Source organism: Meriones unguiculatus, chromosome 3 (assembly GCF_030254825.1).
Source record: "Meriones unguiculatus strain TT.TT164.6M chromosome 3, Bangor_MerUng_6.1, whole genome shotgun sequence".
Classification (NCBI taxonomy): Eukaryota; Metazoa; Chordata; class Mammalia; order Rodentia; family Muridae; genus Meriones; species Meriones unguiculatus.
In genome coordinates, this window is record NC_083351.1 from 166,303,176 (window position 1) to 166,327,266 (window position 24,091).

The window sequence follows — 24,091 nt, forward strand, 5'->3', positions numbered from 1 at the left end:
TGCCTTCCTTTTTCCTACACTGCTGTAGGACAGGGAGGGTTGGGCCGGAGGGAGGGAATTCACTGCCAGGGAGTTTCTTGCCTAGGAAGCCCAAATCCATCTCTCCCCAGCTAAGGTATTCGATATCCGGGACTGCTTTGTTTATATTTAGTCTAAGATTTGAGAACAGAAGGGATTCGTCCCATCTGTTTCACGTTGACTTCTTTGCTTGCAGAATGGAAGTTTTCCTCCACACAGCGAAAAATGCTGACCACGTGACAAGGCTTTGCTTCCACCCCAGGGTTGCCGGTTTGTTCGAAGGAGGGTGCTAGACGCTCTTGGTCTATTTTGGAGGGCTGTTGAGTCCACCCTGATTCAGACTCTTCCTAGAGCGGAACTAAGTATTTATTTAGCCTTTTTGGAGGAGGGAAGGGTTAACGCATAGCACAGTTTATTTGTAACAGCTGCTACAGTCCTCCATTTCTGTCTGGTCGGGGTGCCACTTTATCTTGAGTCTTGCTGTGCTTTATCAACAGCATCTATTATCTATTGTTGGCTGGAGCCCCTCTCCCCCTTTCTTCTTCAGCACAGCCTTGTTGCAGCTGGTCCTTCTCACCTTTTCCTAACTGCCAGCATAAATGCTTGTGTCTCAGCACCCTCTCACTGCCTACTGCCACATTTCTAGCGATAAGTTTGCTGTTTTCTCTCCCCCTGGCATTTGACATCCTTTCTCCTGTTCTCGTCTCTTACCTTGCTTTGATTGGCAGTTTCAGACTTTTCACTTAAAGGTCTCAAGTATGTTGATCCTCGTGTTTTCATAGGGACACCCTGCATCCCCACCCCCACACTGGGGATCAAACCTGGGACCTCACTTGTGCTAGGCAATATCTCTGTTACCACCTACCACAGACTAATCCGAGTGACTATCAGGCCACACCGGCAACGCTTTATTTAAAATCCCGACATAAGCCTGGTACTTTTCCATGAGTGACTTGGAATCATTGACTTTAAATTATCTAGGTCAGAAACAAGGGCCGTTTGTCTATTTGGGGCAGTTTCTAGAATTGAAATCTAGTGGTGGGTTGACATGGAGAAACTGTTCCCACTCCATATAACTTTGAGGCCTTAAAGTAGTTGTTAAATTTTTTTTAATTAAACTTCAGCTCTCTCTTGTATTTACTGGTGCTGAGGCTCTGTGGGATTCACAGATGCAGGAGGGGTCCAAATTGGACACCTCAGGAGGGCAAGTCAGGAGAATCCCTCTTTGGTGCCTTGCACAGATATATATGTTAAGTTGCACAAGTGGCCAAGAGATAGAATGGGGCCATGACTTGCAGCACTTTAAGACAAGAGAGAAGGGGGAAGGGCAGATGCCAAAAGTTTTGACATCATTCACCTTCAGTTTGCAGGTTGAATTACTGGGTCTCTAATTGTTTTGGTTACTCAGTGGTTTAGTGTGTCCTCTTGCTGGTCTTATGATAAGGGGATGGTTAGGTGGAAAGTTCTACATCTTATGTAAGGGATACCTTCTTGCTTACCTCATATTTAGTTCATTATTTCCAAAGGTTTTTTGTTTTGTTTTTGCTACATTGCTGGGCATTGCTGGAAATGGATGTATATAAAGAAAAATGTGTGTTAGAGAACTGTCTTGGTAGCAGATGACATGAGTTTGCATGCTACCTGATTGATGAGCCAGGCATTCCACAAGCTGGGGTCTCAGGGGCACATGAAGGAAGAGCTCAGAGTATGGACAAGTGGCCGCTTTGCCTTAAAAAGCAGTAAGTGAAACCTCTAAGGCAGAAGACACTTCCGTGCGGAGGGTTCTGGCTCTGGCTCCGCTTGAGTATTTTGGGGAAGTATCTGAAAATACAGCTGCTTAGCTTTAATGGAGAGGGGTGTATCTGTGTAGAAGGTTGGGGGGGCAGAGGAAGGAGGGCTAGGGAGGGGGACTAGAGAGCCCCTTTCCCCAAGGCAGAGCCTTTTAAGAATTTCCCAGAGTTGCAACCAGATCAGATTTGTACTTTAGGAAGATATGGAGGTAAATGCTGATTTAGAATTATGCGTAAGAAGAATATGTATCAGAATGAGAAAAAAGAAAAAAAAAAGAACATAACTCACAGCACTGCTGTATCTAACCAAATCTAAGACTGCATTTCTACCTCAGAGGTGTTAAACTACCTCAGAGGTGTTAAAATGTAAAAAGAAGCACCTCTTAAAATACATGAATTGCAAAATAAGAAAGAAAGCAAGGAAGGAAGGAAGGAAGACTGGAAGACTGGAAGACTGGGAGTGGTGATGCATGCCTTTAATCCCTGCGCTCAGAAGGGAGAGGCAGATGGATCTCTGTGAATTAATTCCAGGCCAGCCTGGAATATTAGCAGAATTCCAGACATGCCAGGGCTACATAGTGAGACCCTATTATGAAGAAGAAGGAGGAGGAGGAGAAAGAGGAATTGCAGGCTAGTATATATATGTATATAAATATGTATATATATGTATGTATAATAAATAGCTGTGTATCTGGGGTTCAGATGTGAGGGGTGCCCGAACGCAGGGCAGCTTTAGTGAAAAGACACTTAAGAACAAGGTAACAAGGCTGTATATGGTGATGTCACCTCTTTAATCCGGGGGTCAGGAGCAAGAGAATTGTGAGTTGAGACCATCCTGGGCTAAAGAGTGAGACCGCAACTCCAAAGGAAAAAAGACGATGAGGAACTGGGAAGGGGAAGCTTCAACGGGAGGAAGAGCCCAGACACTGCTGAGATGACCCAGGAAAGAGGTTTAGAAAAAGGTTTGAGTTCAGCAGAAGCTGAGAAAGGAAGATGAACAGATGGATTCAAGAGCTGTTTAGAAGGTGAATTCAATAGGTTCTGGCACCAGACTCAACCAGGGGATGAGGAACAATCTTGGCAGGCTCCTGAGTAGCTGAGAGAAGGTTGGCATCATCGCTCTGCTTGGAGGGAAAACAGAGAATAGGTAGTTTGTGGAAATACATAAAGATGGTAAATTCAACTTGGGGCATATTAAATTTGAAGGGCCATAAAAATAGAAAAATCTAGAAGGTAGTTGGCAAAATAAAATTGGGTCACTAGAGAAATGACATTCACGTCTACCAATGGTCATTTTAGCCATGGGAGAGGAAATTGCTTTAAAAAAACAATATACAGGTAGGAAGGCAGGTGTGAGAGGCCAAAATAGCAATACCCAGAAAGAGGAAAAGCCTCCTGTGGGTACTTGGAAGGTACCCCAAGAGGAACACCTGTGTCTCAGAAGAGCAGGATCAGGAGGGACACAGCTCTCCAGAGACACTGCCAAGGCTGATAAGAAAGGTAACAGGACCAGAGCTGGCAGGTCACTAGGGCTGGTCTGGAACACTGTCAGAACAGTGGCAGGGACTGTGGCCAGGTCATGCAGAGACCTGAGGTGTGGGTGGGGGAGAGAGTGTGGGTAGAGGACTCACCCAGTTGCCCCTGGACAGAGGGAAAGATGGAAGATTTACACATAGAGAACATCAAATCATGGAACCTCGGTTTGTTTCTTTTAGGACAGGATATGATCTTGTGTATGTGCTGAGGGAAGCAAGCCAGGGAAGGCCAAGTGAAGATCCAGAGCAGAGTCAATAATTGATGCAGTAGGAAGTGGGGGTGGCCCTGGAGCCCGAAGTTCAGGGAGAGGGGAGAACATCCTTATTACGAACAGAGAGACGACAAGGGATGTAGCTCAATGGTAAAGTCCTTGCCTGGCATGCGTAGAGCCTTTGGTTCTATCCCCAGCACTAGAGAAAAAGAAAAGTGAAACAGAAGGAAAGTGGGTATTGCATTTGGGGGCTGGAAATGTCGCTTAGTTAGTAGAGTGCTTACATAGCATGCACAGGAGGGTTGATACACAGGACTATTCGATCCAGGCATAGATTTGGCACAGCACATGCCTGTCACCCCAGCACTGTGAAAGTGGAGACAGGAGGATCAGAAATTCACTTCTCCTTGGCTATATTACTGAGAGAGATGGAGAGAGAGAGAGAAATGAGAAGGGGTTCCTTGCATTTATGTTTCTTCTCCTGTCCTATCCCCAGCCTTTGTTTATATGTCAAATATTTATTGAGGGCCTACCAGATGTATGTATTGGGAAGCTAGAGTATAGTGGTGAATCAAATGGGAAGAGTCTTTATACTCAGGGAACTTAGACTTAGTAGGAAAGAGAGTTGTAGCAGAAGTTTTGGTTTCTTTAAAAACCAGTTATGTTACATTGTAATCCCAACTGTGGGATGCAGGAATGCTTTTGGTTTGTCCACAGCTGATAACAGCCTCATGAGTGGTCACATGATTTTTGCCAGCTGGACACTGCCTCGTGCAGGGGCTATGGGTTCTGCCAGCTGGAAAATATCCCTGTGCAGACTCTGAGAAGGTATAAATGGGAGCAGAGAGAGAGACAGAGAGAGAGGTGGCTTCAAGACACTCCTAGAGAGAAATGCTTCAGAGAATGCTTCAAGGAGGCTGTTGCTGATTTGTGCTGCTGCTGTTTGCTGGATGGTTGGAATCCTGATGATAAAGAGTAGGATCGCCCCAAGGAACTGAGTCTATAAAAGGTCTACATCCTCTGTCCCTACTAACATTCTTTCTCTCCTACCTAGGGTCAGGGGTTTGAAGGGAGTTAGAGGTGGTTATGAACCTCAAATAAAGTAGGTTTAAAAAATCAAAGCCTTTAGAGAGTGACAGAAAAGATCACTATTGGTAAGTGCTCAGATAAAAGGCCAATGGATTGATAAAGTGATGAGCAAGGGTGAACAGGGAAAGCCTGTCAGAAACTAGAAATAGACAAAGATCATAATGAGATGAAAGCAGGACAGGAGCAGGCTGGGAAGTGTTCCCTGCCAAGAAGATCTCTGTGTGTGTATCCCTATCTGTGTCTATCTCTCCATCTCTGTTGCCCCAACTCATATATTTACTCTCTTGGAATACTAGAGGTTAGACAGTGGAAACGACAGTATTGACAGAGCCCCTCTCTCTTGGAGCCTTCGAGTTACGGCTGAGTCTGTAAACTAGGATGCTTTGATTACTTCTGCTAGCTTGACCTGTAAGGTAACAGCCACAGGTCCTGGGACTCTTACATATGACATACCTTTTGCAAGGTTGTCACCCAGGCCATTAAATGAAGAAACAGAGAAGTTCAAAAACATCTTTTCATTGCCATTGCTTCTCTCTTTGCTCTGCCTAGCTTGAATTTCAAGATGTGACTCGGCTATCACCTCAGCAAGGCCTACCTCCTCTAATCCATAGCTAGTGTTTTTGGGCTCATTTCTTGCCACAGCCCTCTAAAATAGTCCCTGTTGCTATGGCTTACATGATGTGTTTTGTTTTCTCTATTGGCCCTTAGACCTCTTCTAGGGCAGCAACGAAGACGGAAGCCATGCCTCTGCCCCTAACACACATGGTGGCACTTCAGGCTCTCCACAAAGGCTGCTGAATTTGAAGAGCAGAATGATAGAAGAGTGATGGTAAATGGTGGAGGGTTTTGAGTTACAAATTAAGACATTTAGATTATACTGACAGAATATACCGTAAAGTATGTTGTTAAGCCTCTTGATCTAAGATTGATCTTGAAGATTCCTTTTTATCTGGTTTTAATTAAGTTAATCTTCACCAAAAAGATTTAAGATAGGCCCATTCTCATAAAAAAAAAAAAAGCATAGAGTAAAGATAACACCAAACTTCCAATAAAAGAGACAAGCCCAAGGGGCAGACACCCATACCTAAGCACAAGCCTTCAGCCACTTCCTAAACTGAAATTGTGGAAAAGAACATTTAGAATAGAATTTGACATTCCCTATCTTTAATGATATATTAGGCTTGTGGTATTGGCCGACTATAGTGTAAGAACTAATCATGGTTAGCAATATCTTAAGACTTGCTTGTTTTTGGATAGTTCCTTTTATAATTTATACTTCCATTCGTATAATTCACATAGTATTAGTTCATGTATTGGGCAGCTTTTCATTGCTGTGGCGAAAGACCTAAGGCAACAACTAAAGAGAGGAGAGGTTTGTTTTGGCTCGTGATTTCGGAGCGTTTGGTCCGTGGCTGCTAGGGCCTCTCCTTTGGGCCTGAGACAGGGCTGAACATCACTGTGGAAAGCACATCGTGGAGCAAGTATGGTCATTACAAGTTAAAACTTTAATTTTAACAGCTTCTTGTCTTTATTGATTACATGGCAAGGCCAGGAAAGCCACAGGCTCTCGTTTAACTTTAATTTTAACAGCTTCTTGTCTTTATTGATTACATGGCAAGGCCAGGAAAGCCACAGGCTCTCGTTTTCACATGAAGCTGGGGGTGGTTAGTCATCAACTAAACATGTTATTAAAATTTGGTATTTATATACTACAGTTGGCACGTATCTGAGGAAAGCTAAGGATACTAATTTAGCATGCTATTAATAAGTCTGGCAGCCCCCAAATCCTTGGCAAACACACTTAGGCAGATAATTGGACTTCCCCCAAAATTTCAAAGGCTAATTTCTTTTTTTTATATAGAATATTTTTATTAAATCTTAGAGAATTTATTACACTGTATCTGGATCATATATACCCCCTACCCTTCTTCTCCTTCTAACTCCTCCCAGACTCAGGCCCACCTCCCCATTCCTGCCTCTTCTCCACCCCTTTTTAATTTTTTTCCTCAAAAGCTCTTTTCTTACCACATGCCAGCTATTAAATTGAGGTAGCTGAGATACTGACTACAGTTCTTATTGCTATATAATTATAAATGGATGTAAGCTTGAAAAAAAAAGAGTGGGAAGTGAGAAGGCTGAAGTAGGTAAAGCCATTTGCTACCACCTGCTGACCTGAGGTCAGTTCCCCAGAACCTCATGGTAAAAGGAGGCAACTGATTCCCCAAATCGTCTTCTGTCCCATGCATTGTGCTTTATAGGGGAGTCATGGGGAAGGTATGAGTACCAAATAGGGATACATGCAAGACAGTTGAGAAGCTACACATAGTACTTACAGCTGCTAGGACCTGGCTCAGCAAAGGTCGACAGCAACTAATGGTGACATTAAATTAGAAACCTCTTTCCCACACCCATGGGCACCCCAGAGTTGGTGGAGCTGCAATTGCCATTTGCCCAGACTCCTGCCATCTTTTGTTCTACCCATTCTCAAGATAGGATTTCCATGCTAGAGTGTAACTCACTGTTGAAGCATGGGTCATCGTATCTACATTCCAGCTGGTAGGAGGGAAGAAAGGCAGAGAAGAGGACAAAATTGCTGTCTGAAAGAATTCACACATAGCCAGGCATAGTGGTGCATGCCTATAACCTTGACACCTGGGAGGTGGAGATAAGATCATGATTTCAGGCAGGCCTTGACCACATACCAAGCTTTAGCATAGCCTGGAATACAAGGTAAGACCTTGTATTCAATGACTCAAATATTATGTATATACATATATATATATATTCACACACATACACATATATGCATGTATGGTATATATGTATATGCATATATATTATATAAGATATATGTAATAATAACATATATATTTGTTTTAACCTTTATTATTTGTGTGTGTGAAAGAGACATTTGGATGCGTATGTTCATGCATGCTTTTGCCATATTATGTGTGCTTCAGGGATCAAATTCAGTCCTAGGGATTAAGCTTGCGTTGTCAGGCTTGTGGGACAGAGCCATCTTGCCAGGCCTGAAAGATAATTTTAAAAATAAATAAAAATGAAAAAAAAATAGTTGCATACAACATTGCTGACTATGTTCCACTGTCCAGAATGTAAGCTCACGGCCACTTGTAGGTGGCCAGGAAGGTTGAGAAGAAAAACTCTTTGTTCTGGATAGGCACACTCTCAGCCGAAAACAAGAAGCACATTATTACAAAATGGGCTTTATCACGTGGAGCACTATAGGCCTTTTGAGTAGGTCAAGTCTTCACTGAATGACATCATCTTGAAATATTTCAGGTCTTTTGTCCCTCTAGGGCCCAGATATGTAAACACCAGCCACACCCTCTCAGTCATAGTATCGACTCCTGTACATTTGCCTATTACCCGTGGGGAGTGACACCATCCTTAAACGTGAGGTCTCTGTGGGAGGCATCTGTCGTCACAGGCCCAGGGTGTCACTTTGTCAGACTCTCTGTAGCCATGTACCGAGTTAGACTTCTTGGGTGTGTGTCCCTTCCCCTCTAGTTACGCAGAGGAGAAACCAGGTCTGACCCAGGCTAAGCCGAATAAAAATTTTCCTCAGGTTTTAAAAATCAGAACAGAGAGAAGTTTTAATTCCTCTGTGAGATACAAGACCCCATGACGTCAGTGCGTGGCTGGCGGGGGAGATGGATTGATCCTTTGGAAAATAGCAGGCATTTCGTCAGAGGCACCAGGTGGCATAGCAGCTGTACTCCTGAGTCTGTGGTTAGTCAGCTAGTAAGGTTAGTCAGCTGGTAAGGGTTAGTCAGCTAGTTATGGTTAGTCAGCTAGTAAGGGTTAGTCAGCTAGTAAGGGTTGCTCAGGTTGTGTGTATGTTGAAGCCAGAGCTTGATGTTTGGTGTCTTATTTAATCTCTCTTTACCTTTTTTCCCAGACATGGTCTGTCGCAAACAGTTTCCCAATGCACCACCCTTTCAGCCCAGGTAGAATTTGTTGTGGCTCACAGTTTCAGAGGTCTCAGCCCGGGTCCATCGCCCCCTTGCCTTTGGGCCTGTGGTGAGGCAATACAGCATGGTGGGGGGTGTGAAGAGCATGCTATGAGGTGAGCAGCAAGCAGGGAGAGCTGGAACGGGGCTCCCATCCCACTATTCTCCTCAAGGAGCTATCCCCAACCTCTCATTGATCTTCACCTCCCCATAGTGACCATGCCAAGCTGGGGGGACCGGGCTTTTACCTCAGGCAATCTCAGAGACATTTTACACATACCATTATACATTCAAGAGAAGTAAAAACCTGTGTTCACACAAAAACCAGCACACCAAGGTTCATAGTAGCATTATTCATGCGTCCAAAAGGTAGGAACAGCCCATTAGATAGATTGATGAATGAATGGATGAACGGACAGGTGATATGGATTCCTTCTACACAGCACAACATGGAGGGAACCTGAAGAAAACATGCCAGGTGAAAAAAGGAACTCTCACATAGCCACACGCTTGCTGGGATTCCTGTTATATGGAATGTGGAAAATAATAAAATCCACATATGGGGTAGATGTCTGGTGAGTGAGCGGGGAAGGAGTGGTCAGTGGTCGAATAGCTTGTGGCTACGTGCCCCCTGTTACCCAGCCTGCCATTTTAGGTAAAATTAAATAGGCGGGCTGGAGAGATGGCTCAGAGGTTAAGAGTAATGACTGCTCTTCCAGAGGTCCTGAGTTCAATTCCCAGCAACCACATGCTGGCTCACAACCATCTATAATGATATCTGGTGCCCTCTTGCAGATAGAACATTGTATGCATAATAAATAAATCTTAAAAAAAAAAACTAAATAGGCTACATGCGCACACACAAGTCCATAACTTCAGTGTTTGAAATGTGAAATGCATTATTTATGCTGTTTTGAACTACAAATTGGCAAATGATTATACTGAGTTAGTGGTTGTTGTTTTGTTTTGTTTTTGATCTTTGTAGACCAGGCTGGCCTCGAATTCAGAAATCTGCCTGCTTCTGCCTCCTGAGTGCTAGGATTAAAGACATGTGCCAACACCACCTAGCCAAGTATTGATTTTTTTAAATAGAAAAGCAGGTATGTGTGTGCCCGTTAACAATCACATGTTCAGGGGTCTTCATTGTTATTGCTATCATGTTCTTCCTACACCACAGTAAGCTTGATTGTTATGCTATAACGAAAGCCACCTACATTTGGTCTTGGTCTCTGGTTCTTCCTAAAAGCCTTGTGAACTCAGGAGTGAAAGGTGTCTCTTTGGTTGTTCCTCCTAAGTCCCTTTCTGCCTTTCTGCCTTTCTGAACTCATGCCAACGCAGTGACTCAGAATAGACCCTGAGCTGGGCTCAAAGAGGAGCTAGTCTCACCAGGAAGATGGAGAACATGACTAGAGGGTTGGAGCCATCAATGCCCATGAACTAGCTGCTTTTTCTGTCACTGTGATAAAACACCTGACAACTTGAGGGAGAGAGGATTTATTTTGGTGATGGTTTCAGAAGACAGAGTTCATCGGTTGCGAATGGAGTGTGTCTGTCAGTAGCTGGGCGAGACTTGGGTGCTATCTCCTCCTTGCATTTTGGTGGATTAGAAAGCAAAGAATTGGACCAGAAGCAGAGCCAAGCCCCAGACCCATTCCCCCAGCGGCCTAAGTCCACAGCTAGATCCCTCACCCCAAAGGTTCCAGAACCTTCCAAACCAGCAAGCACCATCAGCCAGAGACCAAATGTCCCAAAACATGAGCCTGAGGCAACCTCTCACAGTGCCATTTCCACCTCTGTGGAGGGAAGAGGAGACAGAGAATGAGTCCACTCACGTGGTTAGCTCAATTAAGCTTCCCAGTTGATGACATGTGAGGTGGGGAGGGGTCATGTCACTCACCTAGGGACAGAGCTGCTACCTTTCCTTCAGACTTCACTTAAATCGTCTTTAACGTGGTATTGTTTCAGGGCTGGACAGATGGCTTAGAGGTTAAGAGTACTGGCTGTTCTTCCCAAAGGTCCGGAGTTCAATTCCCAGCAACCACATGGTGGCTCATAGCCATCCGTAATGAAATCTGGTGCTCAGGCACACATGGAGGCAGAATGCTGTATGAATGATAAATAAATAAATATTTTTTTAAAACGTGGTTTTGTTTCTAAATCTGGTCTCAGTGCACATACGTGTTATCCCAGAAGAGGCAGGAGATCAAGAGTTCAAGGCCAGCCTCCTCTAAATAACATGTGTAAGTTCAGCCTGGGCTACAAGAGACCCTGTTTCAAAAGAACAACAACAATAACTAGAAGACAACAGTAAAACAACAACAACAATAACACAAAACACAAGCATGTGGCTGTTTCTAACTTGTACCATTTAGAGTAGGATGGTGCTCTGGCATGTGCTGGGTTCTGTGAGTCTTGGGAAACTGAGTCAATAGCCACACTGGTTAGTAAAAATCCCCCGTCAGCCCTAGGATTACCCTTGCTGGGGGTCTACACTGAGGGCTGAGCTCCTGACCTGTGGGGCCTGTGCAAACTCTGGATACCGTGAGAACTGAGTGTAATTGCTCGGCCCTCATTTGTGCTGAGGAAGTGTGGAAGCACACTGGGCAGGCAGCACTCAGACATTATGCGAAAGCATAGTGAGCACCACTATGCGAGTGCTTAAATCTTGAATACCAAAAAAGAAGGGCGTTGCTAGAGACACTTCTTCAAGTGAAACGAAGAATTGAGTCTTTTAAGGTTTACTTATTTTATGTGGATGAGTGTCTTGCCTACACATTGGTTGGAGTACCTTATATAGACCTCATGCCTGCAATGGGAAGAGGCTGTCAGATCCCCTCGAACTGGAGTTAGAGATGGTTGGGAGTCAGTCTGTGGTTGGCTGGAAACTGAACCCATATCTCCTGCAAGAGCAGCAAGTGCTCTTAACCTTTCCAGCCCCACTGTTGACGGTAATATTGTATTTATTTGTTTTGTGGGCAGGGGTGGAGTGAGGGGAATCCATTCTCTCCTTCCTCCATTTGGGTCCTGGAGTCCTCTGGCTCAGCAATAGGCATCTTGCCCTACTGAGCCCTCTTTCCTGCTCTTGACAATTGTTTAGAGCCAAGTCATTCCCAGCTACAGGAATGCTACAAGGTATACAAGAAACAGCAACAACAATAAAACAAACAACTGTCTCTCATTGTTCTACTGACCCCATCAAAGATACCGAATCTGGTTTACACGAAATTGTTTGAGGTGTAGACCTGTCCGAAGGCTTTGTCAGCCACTTGGTTTTGTTTTCTTTCGTCTGGACTGAGCCTGCAGAGATCTTGAAACTACATAGCCACTGCCATGGAGAGACAAGGCACCGCCTCCCTGAGGGTAACAAATCATATTTCCTTCAATATAAAATGTGTTTGCATTGATTCCTTTAGAGGAATGGATTGTTTCCACACGTGCTCCCATTTTCCTCTCCTACAAAGCTGCCTGTTACTCAGCTTGTGAAATTCAAGGTTCACGTGATCTTTGTTTTAGACCCGGGGCAGGAACTCCACCCAACTGAACTAAAAATCAGTTCAAAGGCATTCTTGTTAAAGTTCTAGGCCACGAAACTGAAACTAGATTGTTCTCGTGAGAACCTTTGAGACACCAGGAGGGGTATCAGAAACAGCCAGTTTTCCAAAAAGATCAATTCTAGTTGAGTGTAAGTTTTCCCTAGTTTAATTGCTCCTGTCCCCTTGATAAGGAGTGGAGGTAAGCTGATGGAAACCTTCCCTTGGTGAGGGTGGTTCTTCTCTTACTTTGTTTCCCTATTTCTGGTTAAGAGGAAAGTAACTTTAAAATAACCAGGCCAGGTTTGGGGCTGCAGCTCATCTGGCGGAGTGCTTTGAGTAGTTTGCCTCAAGCCCTGGGCTCAGTCCTCAGCACTCTGGAAAACCCTGTCCGTTGGCAAACACCTGTAACCTCAACACTCAAAGGGTGGAGGCAGGGGGATCAGAAAATAACCTCCAGTCTCAGCTGGAACATCCCTCAGGGAGATGCAGGACTGCCAGATATGCAGCCCTGTCTTTAAAAAACAAGTGAGCCAGCCTCACATCATTAATCCCAGCACTTGGGAGGCAGAGGTAGGCGGATTTTTGTGAGTTCTAGGCCAGCCTGGTCTACAAAGCAAGTTCAGGACAGCCAGGGTTATTACACAAAGAAACCCTGTCTTGAAAAACCAAACCAAAACAAAAAACAACCTCCCCACAACCCAACCAAAACCAACCAACCAAATAACTAACTAACTAACTAACTAACTAACTAACTAACTAACTAACTAACTACAAGTGAAGCTCCTCTGCTCAGCATTGAAACATACGGTTCATTTTATGGAGTGAAAGTATTGCCAGATTCTAGAATCATAAAAAATAAAATAATTAAAAAAATAAAAAAAAATCCACTTAAGATATGTAAGTGAAATTGTTTATCTTTAATGCATTTATTTGTATTTTATGTGCATTGGTGTTTTGCCTGTGTGTATCTGTGTGAAGGTGTCAGATGCCCCGGAACTGGAGCTACAGACAGCGGTGACCTGCTATGTGGATGCTGGGAATGGAACTCTGGTCCTCTGGAAGAGCAGCCATTGCTCTTAATGGATGCTGCACCCCCAAGAGGGATTTTAAGAATCTGAACTAGGGCTGGAGAGAAGGCTCAGAGGTTAAGAGCACTGTCCTCTCTTCCAGATGTCATGAGTTCAATTCCCAGCAACCACGTGGTGGCTCACAATCATCTTTGATGAGATTTGATGCCCCCTTCTGGCATGCAGGTGTACATACAGACAGAACCTTGTATACATAATAAATAAATAAATCCTTTCTTAAAAAGTTGAACTAGGCGTGATGGCACACATCTTTAATACTAGCACTCTGGAGGCAGAGTTAGGCAGATCTCTGTGAGTTCCAGACCAGCCAGGGCTACAGGATGAGAATCTGTCTTAAAAAAAAAAAAGTAGCTAAGGTGTAAGAGGTAGTGAAGGTGTGAAAGGGCAGAGTCTTCCTTTTGGGGCATAATATCCTGATCACAGTGGAACCTGATATTACTAAATGAGTTAAAAACACCTCACGAGTTAAGGTGTTTTGTTTATATTTTATTTGTTTGGGGTGGTGCTGGGAATTGAACTTGGAGTTCTGTACATATTACCAAGTTTCCACCTCTGAACCACATTCCTAAACTCTTAATAGAAGTCTTGCTTTACCACTGGATTGAAGCAATAGTTTTCTGGTTATTTCACACGGAAATATCAGTTACCTCAATGGTTTATTTCATCAAATCATAATGGAAGGGCATAATGACTTTTTTCTCATATTAAAAGATTGCAATCAGTCTTATCATGATGGGTTTTTATAGACTTCCTTTTATGTGAGAGGCAATAGTATGCATTACCTTTCTAATATTTTAAAGCTATACAAAACTGTTTATAACACCTTCAGAAAATTGTGAAAATGAATAAAATTATGCAATGTTTTTAGCTAGCTAACTGAATAACACTTTAGTTCATCTAAAACGTTTCTAGAGACTATAATAAGTAGTTCATCTATTTTTAATTGCTAATTTAATTCCAGCAGTAACAATTTTATTTAGGAAATGATTTCACAGGAGAAAGAAATAGGCAGCAAGATGAAAAAAAATCAACTATATGGTATTCTTTAAGATTCCATTAGGTAGGGAGAGATGGCTCAGGAGTTAAGAGCACTGGTTGCTCTTCTGGAGACTTGGGTTCAAATTTCAATACCGGTGGCTTGCAACTGTCTGGAACTCCAGACCCCCGAGATCCATCCTCCTCTGGACTTCTTGGACATCAGGCACATGCTTGGTGCACAGACATTCATGTAGGTAAAATGCCCATACACGTTAAAAAAACAAAACAATATTTCATTAGGTCCTGGGCTGATGATACTACTTATTTTGTTTCTGTTTGTTTTGTTTTATTTTTCTGGGTGAAGTTCCTGTCCCAGGGAATAAACTCAGGGTGTCCTGTGGTGTCCTGTAGTGTCTGGCTCCAAGTTTCCATGATGAACTCCATATTCTCCAGAGTGTCTAGGACATTCAAGTATTCTGATAGTGATGATGAACATGGGCTAGAGTCATAATCAGCAATGTCCAGTTCTACCGCTTACCAATCAGGTAGCCTTGCTGAATTCAAGTTTCTTTAACTGATAGCAGACGAGGCTCTGCTCCGTAGCCCCTCAGCCTGCTGCTGCTGTGGAAGACAGCTCCTATATAAAGATGTTTGCTAGGACATGTGTAATAACAGGAGGGGTGAAAGGAAAAGAGAAAGGAGGCAGAAAGAAAAAAAGGAAAAAAAGGAACTGGGACCAGCTTAATATTTAACAGGCATAGATAATGAGATCACATTTCAATGTTCTCATGCTGTGGATGTTTCTCCTCCAGAAAACAGAGGAAAGGTTGATATCCTGCATTCACAAACATTTCTGTTGCTCAAGAAAGAAAGAAATACTCTCTTGGAGATCGGTAAATGATATAAACATAGAATTTACAGAAGAAAAATGGGGCTGGGAGATGGCTCAGTGGAAAAAGCATGTGCTGCACAAGTGTGAGGACCAGGGTCTGAATCCCCAGAGACCATTTAAAAGTAGGCAGGTATGGGCTAAAGATGGATGGCTCAGCAGGAGCACTGACTGCTTTTCCAGAGGACACAGAGGCTCATGAGCTGAAGACTGGGTTCTGGCTACATGAGACCCTGTCTCAGAAAAACCAACCAAACAAACCCTCTTAAACTTTGTTTGGTTGTGTGCCTAGCCTTTAATGACTGATCCATCATCTCTCCAGCTCCATCTCAAATCTTTAAAATGGGAATCTTAAAACAAAACAAAACAAAACAAAACATTAAACTCAGTGCTGCCAAGCACAAAGCCTGAGCCATTTGTCAGGTAATAATTAAGGATTCTTAATTTTTTTTTTTTTTTTACAAAAGACTTTATTTTTTTATATGCAGGGGTGTTCTGCTTGCATGTATGTATGTGTACCATGTGTGTGCACTGCCCTCAGAAGGAAGAAGCGGGCACCAGATCCCCTGGAACTGGAGTTACAGGTGGTTGTGGGCCTGTGGAGGTTAGGAACCCAGGTGTTCTGCAAGAGCAGTTCAGTGCTCCTAACTGCTGAGCCATCTCCTCAGCAACGTACTTTTTCCTTTAAAATCACTGTGTTAATTTACTTTTATCTGTGGACATGTGAGTGTGTGCACTATGGCATGCATGTGGAGAGCAGAAGACAACTTAGATGTATCAGTTCCCTCCGTCCTCCCTGTGGGTCCCGAGAATTAAACTCAGATATTGGGTTTAACTGCACAAGTGTCTTTTCCTCTGAGCCATCTTGCTGCCTGTCTATCTCAAGTTAGAGATTAAGAGATTATATAAAAAGTGCCACATATACCCTTAGTCTGAAAGACTATATGAGGAATGACCATTTCCATGACATCCTGGAAAAGGCAGAACTTCAGGGTTTGTAAAGTTCGTGGTTGTAAGGTACTTATGGAAGACTGGTGAGTTGTAGTGCCAGGGGATTTGTTTTAGTGTTGTGAAAATTCCATTGTAATCTATAATCAGATAATCAATTAACTATTAAAAACAGTGTTCCTCCACAGCCAGTTAAGCCAATCAGCTCTTTTTCTCAGGGAACCTGCTGTGCAATGGCTGCAAGCAACAGACCCTCTGGGAATTCATTCAGCCTGTTGCTTGTAGGGGTTGCCCTCAAGAACCCTGGAGTCTACTTCTGGTAGATACTCTTTGACCTCACACTTTCCCCATTTTAGGCTCCAGACAGGTAGGTAGGATGCCTTTGGAAGGCCCAAGGCACAGTGGCTAGGGATCACATTGGGTAGGTGGTTATGTCCAGTCACAATAAAGAGCATGTGATTGGGTCCCTGCTCTGGGCCAAGGCTAAGTTCCCTGGCTGACTGGAAAGAGTCATTTTAAAGGAGCGGGCTTCACCTAGTGTAATGTTCATAACTTTGAAGATGTGGGAGCCACGTGTGAGGTTTGGAGAAGAATGGCCCCTTTGGGATCATATATTTGAATGTTCAGTCACTAGGAAGACTCTTTAATAACATCAGGAGGATTAGGAGGTGTGGCCTTGTTGGAGGGAGTGTGTCACTCACTCCGGGTGGGCTTTGAGGTTTTCAAAAACCCACACCCATCTCCAGTGGTTTTCTTTTTGTTTCTCTCAGTTTGTGATCAGAATGTAGCTCTCAATGTCTGTTGTCATGCGCCCTGCCATGATGATAAAAGACTGAACCTCTGAAACTGTGAGCACGCCCCCGATTAAATGCTTCCTTTTATAAGAGTTGCCTTGGTCACGGTGTCTCTTCACAGCAGTAGAATAGTGACTAAGATACCAAGAAACTGCTTATCCTTAACGGAAATGGATCAAATGTATTCCTAAACATGCCCCCTCCAATAGTGAGCCCTGCACTTCTGGGCTTCCGCTGTGCCTAATCCTGCACACACACGCACCCCCAACCTATCATATTTATGAATCGATCTGTCCAGACCAAAAAAAATTTAAAAATTAAAATTTTTAAATTCTTGAAGGGTTTTCAACTGTATAAAAGTAATATAACAAAGTGTTATTCTTTTTAAGATTAATTTATTTATTATGTATACAATGTTCTGCCTGCATGGATACCTGCATGCCAGAAGAGGGCACCAGATCTCATTACAGATGGTTGGAAGCCATCATGTGGTTGCTGGGACTTGAACTCAGGACCTCTGGAAGAGCAGCCTTATCCTCTGAGCCGTCTCTCCAGCTCGAAAATGCTATTCTTAATATCACTAGAATTCTATGAAAATATTCACTGTTTTGGAAGAAAATAGATGAAAAATTGGCAGAGATTTATAAATTAATAAGGGTGCATGTGTAAACATTGCATGTATATGCAGTTTACTTACACAAAACCAAGTTTAAACCCAGGATCAACCTAGCCTCATGGTGAAAACTAGTTGGCAAAACAAACAAACAAACAAACAAACAAACAAACCCACAAAAAACCTGGATCCTTGACAGAACAACCAGTTCCATCTTCCCAGACACACTGCTGTCAAGCTTTCCAGACAGCCTGTTACCTCCAAAGACATCCTCAGCCAAGCCACCCGGGTGAGCTGCTTCCGACCCACCCACACTTTCTTAAGCTACTACATTTTGGTGTGGCGGTGGTGGGGAGCAATTTGTTATGCAGCCATAGCAAACTGTGCTCTGTATCATGATACATGTAATCGCTTTGCTTTCTTTAGCTGCTGATCCAACATAAGGTGATTGAGAGGGCAGGGTCTTGGGGCCACGTTTTGGCAAGGAGGGGGAATGCTGAATTTGTACCTGTAGGGACAGAAGAATGCTCATGGGGGGAAGATGCAGGGTTTTTTGTCATCAGAAGGAAGCATAGAATAGCTGTTACAGGGAACGATGGAACACACGCAACACTACAAATAAATGGTGAGGTATGATGATCTGAACATTGGGTTCTTGTGTTTGTCAGTCCTCTGTGACCTAGAGCAGAAGTGAAAATAGTATTTGGAGGAAGCCTAAGGGAACAGCTCATCAGTGGCCTGGCCATTTAAGACACGGACAAGGAAGACATGGTTATATTGACTACTGAGTCCCTTGCATAGCTCCATGGACTTGGCCTGACTCGAGAATGAAGAAAAGACAAACACACAGACACAGGCTGCAGTTGGGTTCAGGCGCTCTGGGCTCTCTTATGGAGAAGCCACGCACTGTGCAATTGCAGAGTTTATTTAGAGTTGAACGGAGAGGATTCGGTGTCCAACTGAACAGGAGGTGGGGTTGTTAGAGAGAGATAAACAGCTGACTAAGAAGGCAGGGTTATTACATGCAGACAAACGAGGAGGCAGGGTCATTGTCCACAGCTGGATCAAGGACACAGGCTTAGCTAATCTCAGCAGGAACAGCCTCTGCAGGGGAGCAGTCTTCAGCCTGTTAATATCTGGAAGGAGAAAGCTAAGGTGGACACTTTCTGTACACTCTGTTTATCAATACCCACAGTTGGACCTCGAGAAGGGATTTGCTCTCTCCTCTGAACCTGACCCCGGGAGGAAGGCTTTGCCATTCCCCCCATGGGCCCTTGTCAACAACACACATTCACTAGGGCACTCAGGGCTTTCTCTTATCCCCACAGTGGCCCCTGCTCCGTTCTCTGTAATGTGAATTTGCTGATATTTAATCGCTTTGACCTACATAAAAGCCAGCTTCACATAGGTCATTTTATGTTAACTCTGTGAGGATAAATCAAATAGGAGTGGGGGTGGCTGAGTCCATCTAAAAAAGAAGTAAGTCTCTTTAGAAGCTACATTTTCTGGGATTTGTTTTTTAAAGATTAAAGGCATGCCCCCCCCCGATAGTCTGTTTTCCAGTGCCTAAAACACAGTGCACACTTTAAATATCTCTTGCTCTCTATTTATCTCTATTATCTGTATATCATCCACCTATATATTACCTATCATCTATCCATCAATCTATTATATATTCATCTATCTGTCTATCTATCTATCTATCTATCTATCTATCTATCTATCTATCTATCTATCATCTTCCATCTCCAGCCACCCAGCCACTGCATACATTCACATGATTATAAAATAAAAATAGGGCTGGGGGATGGCTCAGTGGATAAAAGCATTTGCAGTGCAATCCTGATAATTTGAGCTTAATGGCCAAAACCCACATAGAAAGCTGGATGTAGGACGCACATCTGTAATCCCAGAACTTCTGAGAAGTGGACACAAGAAAATCATCCTGAAGCTCAAGGGCCAGCTAAGCTGGAATACACTGAAAAATGCAGAGAGCCTGCTTCACTAAGGTGAAAGAGAGAATTCACTCCTGGACATTGTCCTCTGAGGCATACGCAGGTGTGTGTGCGCGTGTGCGCGTGCGCACACACACACACACACACACACACACACACCAGAGGGTATGTAAAAGTCTTCTGCTTTAATGTTTTTTTTTTTTGCTGCAAATGGTAAAAACTTGAGGCCTGCCTTGAGTGACAGGAAGTGTATTCACTCAGTTGTTAAAGGTAGGGGAGATGGTTTTGTTTTGACAGGGAGGCTGACAGTACCACACAGAGGCCACCATTCCTTTCTCCTCTGCGCTCTAGTGTTTGGCTCCAGTCTGAGGCTGGTTCCTTTCTGGTAATATGAAAACCATTGGGCTCCATGCTGCCCTGATTGGATTGATTCCACAGAAGAGACTATGACTTCCTGGAATCTGTCCTGGTATGAGAGCACATCCCAGGGGCATCCATCAAACCTCTCCTCTCGTTTTACTGGACAGAGCTGGGTCCCATAGCCATCCTTGAACAAGTCACTATCACAAGAATGGAATTGTACGTAGGCCATCAGAGCCATCGCTGGAGAGGATAGTCAGTGTCCCAAGCACCTTTGAGTGAAGTGCTGATGGCCAAGGCTCCTGAAGTGTCTGTATTTGCCTTACCTGCGCACCCTTCACTGGGGTAAGCGTGTGTAACTTCCTGTGTAACTTCCAGACAGAATTCTATGAAAGAGTCCCCGTTTTGTATGGGAAGGAGACAGAGTACACATTGTCTTACGTGGCTTCCAGTAGGACACTGTTGTTAAGTTCTTATTATATGATATGACTAGAAGTGTGTGTTTTGCTAGTCAGAGTAGGTTTATGAACTAACTGTGCACCTTGTCTATTTGTCTTGTGTGCCCGACTAGCGGTAGTACTATTATTATTACTATTATTATTTTTTTAGCTCCAGCAATTTTTGTTGGGCCAAGAGGAACTAGGGAGGGTTTTGGTTTGGAATGGGACTGGGGCTTAGCAGTGGAGCATCTCTGGCTGGCCCCTGTTAGTGGCAGCGTAAAGAAAGAAAATGCCAAGACAAGCCATATACACAGCAGCAATAACAACGGATGCCATTTTATACACATACTCATTCAAACATTTATTTTATACACATACATACATATATACATTGCTGCATGTGTGCATTTTATACAAATACTCATTCATACATATTTATTTTCTATACATACATGCATATACACAACATTGCTGGATGTGTGTTCAGCAAGAACCAAGGTAGGCCAGGCGTGGGGGCACACATCTGTAATTCACCACTCAGGAGGCTGAGGCAGAGTTTTTAGTTTGAAGGTAACCTAGGGTAACGCCCCTCCCCCCACTCCTCCATATCCACCCAAAAAACCCCATTAGGTTTGCTTGCCCAGATGTTTCTTCACACAGCTAAGATTCTCCCTGACATACTCCTGATGTTTCTTAGTGTTTCAGTGACACACGTGATTCTCTTAGACTTGCTGAGTGAAACTCCAAAGGCCTTCACCAGTGTGTGAGTGATAGCCACTGGATGATGGATGGATCTAACACATTTGTCTTTGAGTCCTAGATTTCTGGTGGTATTGGTCCTCTCTTTCCTGCTCTCCTCTTGTCCACTTCTTTTAAGGAATAGGTACAAAATCTGATGGGCTGTGATTTCTACAGAGAGATGCCTCCTCTTAGTTTTTGATACAACAAAACAACAGCAGGACTGGGGATTCAGCTTTGCTGGTGAAGTGCTTGCCTGGCACGCACCAGGCCTGGGCACCTGGCTGTGATGGTACACACCTGAGATCCCAGCACTGGGAAGAGATGGGAGCAAGAAGATCAGAAGGTCATCCCCAGAGCCTGTTACATGAGGCCTTAGCCCACATCCAGCGGACAAGTAGACAAACCAAATACCAGTAAAGCAATGAAAAAACAAACAAACAAACAAACAATTTTTACCTAATTTTTTTTATTTTTATATAATTTGTACACAGTATTCCATACACATTTTAAAGATAAAGTGGTTGTCAGACTCATTCATCACACAGCCACCAGGATGTCTCAGAACCTTCTCAAGGGGCTCCTTGGGGCTCTTTCCAAGTTAGTCCCCAACCCAAGATCCAGGATCACCACTGTTTGCCCTCTGCAGCTATAGATTAGTTTTGTGTTTCCTACAATTTCATATAAGCAGGACCATGATCTATATGTGGAGATTTAGCTACATTTCGCAGGAATCTACAGTTGGACCTCACTGCTGAGTAGTGCCGGGAACAATCACATCACTTGTTTTTCCATCATCTGTTGAGGAACTCCAGCTGCTTCCATTGTCTGGCTAGCCTGAGTACTCAATGAACAAAGCTACCATTTTGATGGGCTGTTTTTTTTTTTTTTTTTTGTAGAAACATGATTTTCTGTGTCTTATATAATTACCTCTGAGTGTAATTTTTGAGTCATATGGAAGTATATTTTTAACTTTACAAGAAGTTGCCAATCTGTGCTCCAAAGCCTGGCACACTTTATATTCTCACCAATAACACATCACGGCTGCACTGCATTCTGAGGGACTGACACGGCCAGTCTTTCTGATTTGCCATTTCGACCAAGACTAATGATACTGACCTTCATTCCATGGGCATTTGAATGACCACGTATCATCTTTATGTGTATGGTCACATATTTTGCCCATTGATTTTTATTTTTTTTTACAGGTGGCCCAGGTATTCCCCCTAGACACAGTATTTAGTATTTTCAGAGACTACATAAAGTTTTAAGGCCCATAAAAACAACAATCATGTGATTACTGGTCCCAGTAAAAGAGGAATTATCTAGGAGAGAGAGATGCCAGAGCTAAGGGTCACTGAACCAGCTCCAGGGCTGGCTGCCAAGAACAGGGGCCAGCAGGCTGTCATTAGACCCCAGGGGATGCCCTGCTGCATCACAGTGCAATTCTTTACGAGCATCGATGATGAAACACAGGCATTAAGGAGCAGCAGAAACCCACAGCAACCGACACTTCCTTACAGGGTTAGATAATTCAATTTTCATCTTTAAAAAGAATGCGAAGAAGTTTTAAAATGTTGCCTTTTCTTTTTCAAGTCGTACTTGCTGCAAGAGGGTGACCCAGGAGGAAAGCCAAGCTAGGTGCTGATGACGTAATGGCAATAGGAAGGCATGTAAAGGTGAACCTGACGAAATGAATGTCTTAACAATTAACCCGGCTAAATGGCCACTGACCTCCAACATGGGAAGCAAGCAACCAACTGCTGTAAATGAGGTGAAATGTCCAGGCCTAAGTGAATTATCGGTGAAAGACTCCACCTAATTGATTGGAGAGTCAACATTAGTCCGTATTTGGGGAAAACTAAGGCACTGAGAAGATTGAAGAGTACAAATCTAGTCCTGATTTTTTTTTTTCCCGAGACAGGGTTTCTCTGTGTGGCCTTGGTTGTCCTGGGCTCACTTTGTAGACCAGACTGGCCTCTAACTCACAGAGATCAGCCTGTCTCTGCCTCCCTGAGTGCTGGGATTAAAGATGTGCACCACCATGCCCAGCCAGTCCTGATTTTCATAGAGAATAAAAGCCATGGGAGCAGCCTGAGAATTAATGGTAAATTTAATATAGGCAATCACACCTTGGCAGTGAGTTTTAATAAATTTTATCTATCTATCTATCTATCTATCTATCTATCTATCTATCTACCTACCTACCTATCTATCCATCCATGTATCTGTCTGTCTGTCTGTCTGCCTGTCTATCTATCTACCCATCCATCCATCCATCTATATTTTGCAGTGCTATGGATGAACCCTGAACCTCACATATGCTAGGCAAGTGATCCACCACTGAGTTGGATCGCCAGCTCTCCAGTTTTGTGTGTATGTTTACTGTGTAGTGTGCGAATGTACACGTGAGTACCTGTGAAGGACAGAGGTCAATATAAAGTGTCTCCCTCTCTTTGTTGTCCACCATACTTCTTTGAGACATGGCCTCTTACTGAGCCTCAAGAACACGGACTGCTTGGACCGGCTAGCCAGTGAGCCCTTGGAATCTGCCTGCCTTTACTCCCAAGCACCACCATGACAGGTGGATGCTGCCATGGTCGGCTTTTACAAGTGTTGGGGATCTGACCTCAGGTACTCACACTTGCATGGAGAGTACTTAATCCATGTGGCCACCTTCAAAGGCCTTGAACATTTTTTTTTAAAGCAACACAGAATATTTATTATGACTATAATATTTGATACTGCTAGAAGTCAGTTCTCCTTACACTATAGGTTTAATTTCAATGAGCACCTTGGCATTTTGGGGATAGAATTTCAGAAGTTTGCTATAGGATGCATGTGGATAGGAAAAGGAACTAGGGTAGCCAAAACAACTTAGAAAGACCACTATGGAGTGGGAGAATTCATTTTTCCAGTGTGCAACACTTAAAGCCACCATGATTAAGGTAGCATAGCCTTTCAAGAAGAAACATAAACAGATCAGGGAAGCAAAGCAGAGGTCGACACTGGTCCTCATGCTTGAGCAGCTAGCTTCTCACTAAGCTATTTCCTTCACCTCTGATGAAGAAATTTTTGACAAAAAAGCACAGAAGGAATTCAGTGGTGAGTGAAGGGAGACAGGGGCAGGGGAGGGAGAA

At 43.5% G+C, this 24,091-nt stretch overlaps 2 long non-coding RNA genes and 1 other non-coding gene across 4 annotated transcripts in view; 2 read left to right on the top strand and 1 right to left on the bottom strand.

The window, feature by feature from the left end:
- Positions 1 to 10,758, top strand: LOC132653197 (uncharacterized). Of its 2 annotated transcripts, XR_009590962.1 has the most exons (3): positions 1 to 288; positions 5,353 to 5,473; positions 8,564 to 10,758. It is a non-coding gene; the product is annotated as an uncharacterized LOC132653197 (long non-coding RNA). The 2 variants fall into 2 exon arrangements; XR_009590961.1 differs by lacking the exon at positions 1 to 288 and having other exon boundaries at positions 295 to 5,473.
- LOC132653198 (uncharacterized) overlaps positions 7,541 to 24,091 on the bottom strand; it is a 22,346-nt gene continuing 5,795 nt past the window's right edge. The window contains exons 2-3 of the long non-coding RNA XR_009590963.1: positions 10,513 to 10,718; positions 7,541 to 7,673 (exon numbers count right to left, since the gene is read on the bottom strand). This is a non-coding gene — a long non-coding RNA (uncharacterized LOC132653198). The remainder of the gene's footprint in view (positions 7,674 to 10,512; positions 10,719 to 24,091) is intronic.
- Positions 16,234 to 16,366, top strand: LOC132653302 (small nucleolar RNA SNORA70). Its single transcript, XR_009591074.1, has one exon. It is a non-coding gene; the product is annotated as a small nucleolar RNA SNORA70 (small nucleolar RNA).